Source organism: Diadema setosum, unplaced genomic scaffold, assembly GCF_964275005.1.
Source record: "Diadema setosum unplaced genomic scaffold, eeDiaSeto1 scaffold_38, whole genome shotgun sequence".
Taxonomy (NCBI): Eukaryota; Metazoa; Echinodermata; class Echinoidea; order Diadematoida; family Diadematidae; genus Diadema; species Diadema setosum.
In genome coordinates, this window is record NW_027307664.1 from 327,049 (window position 1) to 332,968 (window position 5,920).

General features: G+C 41.5%; 1 pseudogene; it reads right to left on the reverse strand.

Annotated features, from left to right (window-relative positions):
• Nucleotides 1–758: 758 nt before the first annotated feature.
• Nucleotides 759–5,584, reverse strand: LOC140245826 (uncharacterized; annotated as a pseudogene).
• Between the last annotated feature and the right edge of the window lie 336 nt (nucleotides 5,585–5,920).

Consider the following 5,920-nt stretch of genomic DNA (forward strand, 5'->3'; position numbering starts at 1 on the left):
CCAATTGTGGTCCATCATCCTGCATTTGGAGCTGGTTGTGATGGTTGACATGAGAGCGATTGAGTGTGTGAGGTCGACTTCTTGCTGTACATTTTATAGAGGCCCTCAGTGTTCAAGATCGCCCCTCGCTCTTCGCCTTACACTACAGTATACACACTACTCGAGATGGTTGCTGACCTTGAAAATGGCCACCACTTTTGTCATAGGTCGAATCTGAGATGTATTGTGGACGGTAAAACTACTGATGTATGATTTATAATACCATAGAAATTGTTGCCACATTTATTGATTAAACTTATCATATCAACGACTTTCAAGAAAGAGATAACTATGATTTTGAAAATGAACGTCATTTTTCTCAGAAGTCGAATCTAAATGGCCATATAGGCCCATCTAAAAATCACCAACTGGTCAAAGTCTACCGGCATACCAAATTACGTGATTGCTTCACCAAACCTACAGCTCTTTCAGCTATTTGCCGTAATATCTGCCAGTCGCAGAAAGCTAATTTCTTATTACAGCAGCATTTTACTCTTTCTCGTTTTCAGGTGTGTCTTCGTGTTTTACTTTTTAGCCGTCACTCTCATCGTTTTCTCCTATTTAGCCTCTTCCTCTTCCACCTACTTTTATTCAATTCAATTCAATTCAATTCAATTTTATTTCATTTTTCATCAAGAACATTATAAACATCGGGGTTTTTTTGTATCAGAAGATAAGGTGCGTAAAATCATGCAGAATGCTGCGTTTTACACCTCTTTTTATTCTGCGTTTTCCTCCTCGTCCCCCTCCTCATCATCCTGTTTCTCCTCTTCCCCTTTCTCATCATCCCCTTTCTCCTCTTCCCCTTCCTCATCTTCCCTTCCTCATCATCCCCTCCTTCCTCTTCCTCACCTGCCCTTCCTCTTCTTCCCCTTCATATTCTTTCCTTTCCTCTTCTTCCCCTTCCTTTTCTTTCCCTTTCTCAACTCCCCTTTCCCCTTCTGCCCAACTTTTCCTCAGGACCCTAATTTACAAAATATGCTAGGATAGCAACTCTTACTGGAATGACAACTTTCCATAGCAACAGCCAATCAGGAAGCTGGATTCTTGTCGATACCATGACAATTGCCTTTCCAGTAAGGTTGCTATCGTGTCATTTTTTAATGAAATGGAACCCTGATTTACCCTTTCCCTCTGCTCTGCCTTCTTCCTTTTCTTTTACTTATTCGCCTTTTCCTTGTTATGAATGCCTAATTTGGATCCCAGGACACACAGAGCCAGCCCAGACGACGAATCGATCCCAGTTCCCATCACTTGTAACTCGATTTCATCTTCGTTATACAGGCACCTAGTGTTAAACGCTAGACCAAGTGTTAGAGCAAGAAGGCCGCAAACGAACTTTGTGGCGCAGACCTCCGATTGGCAGCCTAGGGCAATCGCGCAGTCGTCTATTAAAGACATGTCGCATCCCAAGGCGGTTCCCTTACATTCGATGGAGACATCGGGATTGAATTCCTTCTTCACCGACCCAGTTCCGGCTTTAGCAGAGAGAAGAGCCTCACCACAGCAGGATCCTTTACAATATGCAGGCTCTTTTGTCACAATAGGATAGTCATCCTGACCGTAGTTGCTCCCGGCCTGCTCCTTGTTAATAAGAAAACAAACACACAAAAATTATTGATTGCTGAAAACATAATCTCATGAATACATACAAATACGCATGCAGTATACCCGCTAGATAGTAGACATTTTTTCATCAGGGTTTTCACTTTTCTGCTTTCCCTCTACCAGTTGAACAGAAAAAATCCCATGTCGGCTCCAGTTCATCCAGATTTACATTGACTAATGTCTTATGTGTACATTGTGCATGTACATGGACTCTGCTGACACTACTTTTAAGTTACCCCAATTTACCTTGATGTTGGGCATAAAGTAGGGCCTGAAACTTATTTGCCTCTGTGCATCCTCTTCGGTCTTGCAAACATTCCTCTTTTTTTTTTTTCTTTTGGCACTACTACTCACATGCAAAGGGCTAGAACATTATGGGACACGGTTGAATGTATGTTTCCATGCCTTCTCTATTTTGATTTGAAGGGGTTTACACGGTTGCTATTGATGGCTTCTATGCAGTATTACGCTGTTCTAGACTTTGACTACACGATGAGACAAATCCCTTTGTCATGATTTTGAGTTTGTGTGAAGTTTTCTGAGCTTAAGAATGTGACTTCTCGTCCTTGATTAGGAATGTTGCTGAAGAAATCTGGGCTATACAAGTTGTCAAGGCCATTTCAGATCTTAAAAGTCTGGATCATGTCTATTCTGTGTCCACTGGCGTAGCGGGGGGGATGGGGGCGGTCGCCCCCCCCCCCCGCCCCCCAAGATTTGGACAGGGGATTTGCGAGGCGGAAAAAAAAAAAGAATGCGTGCATACTGTATGCATGCACATGAAGCGGGTCTCCTTTTCAACCTTTCATCAAATAAGATCATAATTTTATGAACATTTCACTCAAAGTGTACACCAGATCGTTGAATTTCAATTCAAATTATGCACAATTTCTCGTGCTTGGGAGGGGGCATCCCCCTCCCAAACCCTCCCCTCTGTGGCTCTTTCCCTACCCTTAGTACACTTTTTAGATTTACACAAAATTATGAATAATTCTGAGTGCACAAGACTTATCACTTATATTATCCGAAAACTCAAAGTTCCCTCATGTACAAGGGGAATTCCCGTTTTAATCGACCCTTTCCTCCCTCAGTCCCCTTCCCACATCAGTTTTTTTTTAATGACTTCCCAAATATGCCATCAAATATGCGTATAGGAGATTTCTCAATTTCAACCTTAAAAAGGCAAAAGCTCCATCGTACGGGAAGGGTGGAGATAACACTCGCCCACGCCTTCTTCCTGCTCGCCCGCCCCTCCCCCCCCCCCCCCATGCATAGAAGTAGACTGTGGCTACGCTTTGAACATAAACAGTTTTCCAAATATGACACAAAATGTGTGTACCAAAACGTTTAACTGCAATCAGAAAATTATACAGAATCTCATTCCACAGGCTTGCTACACTTCTCTTCTGATTGAAAAATTTCCAGATATTCCAACTAAGTGTGCGCCAGATTGTTGAATTTCAGTTCAAAAAGCTTCAGCAAAACTGAAAAAAGGCTCCCTTGAATATGGGAGGGGTATCTTGCCACCCTTCCATTGCTTGTTACCCACTTTAGACTTAATACATTTTGGGGAAGGACAATTTCCGAATTTTCCACAAAAAGTGTGCTCCAGATCGCTTTATTTCAATTCTTAAAACGCAAAAGCTCCGCCGAGCGGGAGGGGGAATCCCCCTTCCCCTAAGCTCTTCCTCACTAGATGATACACACAGATGATGCACATTCGGAATAAGAGCTAAATTCCGTGATTTTAACACTTCGATGAAAAAGTATTGCACCAAAAATTTGCACCAGATCGCTGAATTTAAGGTCTGAAAATGCAAAATCGCCTTCGTGTTGGAGGGGAAATGCCCCTATATCTACACCCTCGTGTGCATGCTCTTTCTGTTTGATTGCTGAGCAGAAAGCGTTCATGATATTCATTGTAAGAATTAATACAAGACGTTTATTTAACTAATACCATTTTATAGCCACAATGTTCAATAATAATCGACATGAAAATATTGTATTGCTACCTCAAACAAGTGGGACTGTTTCAAGTCGATAAAACACGCAAAAACAAGCAAAAACATGCATCAAATTGCACCATTTGCAACATCAAAATGCAAAAAGTTCTCACCGTGGGAGGGGGGACACCCCACTACCACATCCTCCCCGTCCCCCTCGCTCGCTCCGCTCGCTCGGGCTCAGTCGCGTTCATGATATTCAGAGTAAGAATTAATACAAAAAGTTTATTTAATTGATACCATTTTATATATAATTATCATAGGCAAATTGTGCAATAATAATCTACACTAGAATGTACTGCAACCTTAAACAAGTGGGACTGTTTCAACTCGTTAAAACACGCAAAAACATGCATCAAATTGCACCATTTTCAACATCAAAATGCAAAAAGATCTCACCGTGGGAGGGGGACCCCCCCCCCTCCCACACCCTCCCCTCCCCGCTCGCTCGGGCTCAGTCGCGTTCATGATATTCAGTGAAGAGAATTAATACAAGAAGTGTATTTAAATCATACCATTTTATAGGAAAATTGTTCAATGATAATCTACATCAAAATATACTGCTACCTTAAACAAGTGGGACTGTTTCACGTCGATAAAGCGCGCAAAAACATGCATCAAATTGCACCATTTACAACATCAAAATGCAAAAAGTTCCTACCGTGGGAGGGGAGACACCCCCCCCCCCTCCCACACCTTCCCCCCCCCCCCCCCCCCCTCTCGTCGCTCCGCTCGCTCGGGCTCGGTCGCTTCGCTCCCTCGCAGACTAACCGCCCCCCCCCCCCCAAGGATCAAATCCTGGCTACGCCGTTGTCTGTGTCCCCTAAAAGACAACGTTGGGAGTTTCCCTAGTCGTTCTGAATGTGTACATGACCTCTTGTAATGTAATGCAACATTTCCCGCTTGACTTCGCCTTTCAATAGACAACGCTTTCTGGGCTTATTTTCACTTTATGTCTGAATCGAAACGAATAGCGTTACAACAACAATCGCGTCTGGAGGGACTGTATGGCAAGGCTCTTTTACTATCTAAAATATTTTCTGATATCCCAGATTACATTTTGTGATATCATGAAATCAAATTTCTGATATCACAAAGTCAATTTGTGATATCAGGAATACCCAGTAGTTAGTCACGTAAACGTATTTTTGATATCACAAATTCAATTCGATATAAGTATTATTTACATTCATGATATTAAGAAATCCATTTTGTGATATCAAAAAAAAAATCCAGTCTGTGCTATCACTAAGCCGAATTTATGACATCATCAATTAACATGGAATTTCAGCACTCGTCTTGTGAAAAAAGTCACTTTAGCGTTAGTTTTGTACATAAATTCAAATGTGAAATTGAGCGTTAGTTTTGCGCAGAAATATGACGAGGCCGTGTCACAATTTTGACTACCCGGAGGTCACCTTAGATGATCCGCACATTATGACAGCACATGACGTGCCCAGTCACTGTAGAGGCATGCTAGCCTGGAAACATTAAACAGCACATTACTTGAATATGAGACCATTCTGAAGCAAATGATTTTCACACAACAATATAGATACATAATTTACTCTTAAATGAATCCCACAATTATTGGAACAATCATCCCCCAGCATTCCCATTGATTCACACTGATCAGTTACTAGCCATCCCCTTTAAGCAATAACTGACAAATAATATTCACATATTACTTACCTAAAGCGAGACATTTTCCCTAGAATCAAACAAAATTGCAACTTATCACGAAATTATGTAATGATCTGTTGCCAGTTTCTTTTCTCTCTCTCTCTCTCTCTCTCTCTCTCTCTCACCCCTTCCGAACAAAATGCACTCATGGCAGATCATACCTGAGGATATGAATTTCTCGCTGGTTGAGTAGTCACAGCCTGTCCGACATATCTGTCCCCGCTGGTTTCTCCACGCCTTTTGTTGCTTTCCATTGCTATTGTCTTGTTATATGGGGCTCGTAGTGCACAAACTGCAGCCCTGTGTCACCAAATATATCAATGTCAGACTATTGATTGATAAATTGTCATCAAAATACTTATTGATCGTCTCGTCAACGCTGCAAGCTAAAGAGATACTTGTAAGTTCTTTTTTTTAGGTTTAAGTTCACTGGTATTTATGTCCAGGAATCAATGTAAGCAAAAATAATAATGCGACAATATCATGCTGGGGCGCATCGCTAAAAAGTCAATCAAAATATAAGTAACAAATAATATTCGTATCAGGACAATTACCCCCTTCAAAATTATGAATATTGCTTAGTGAAAAGG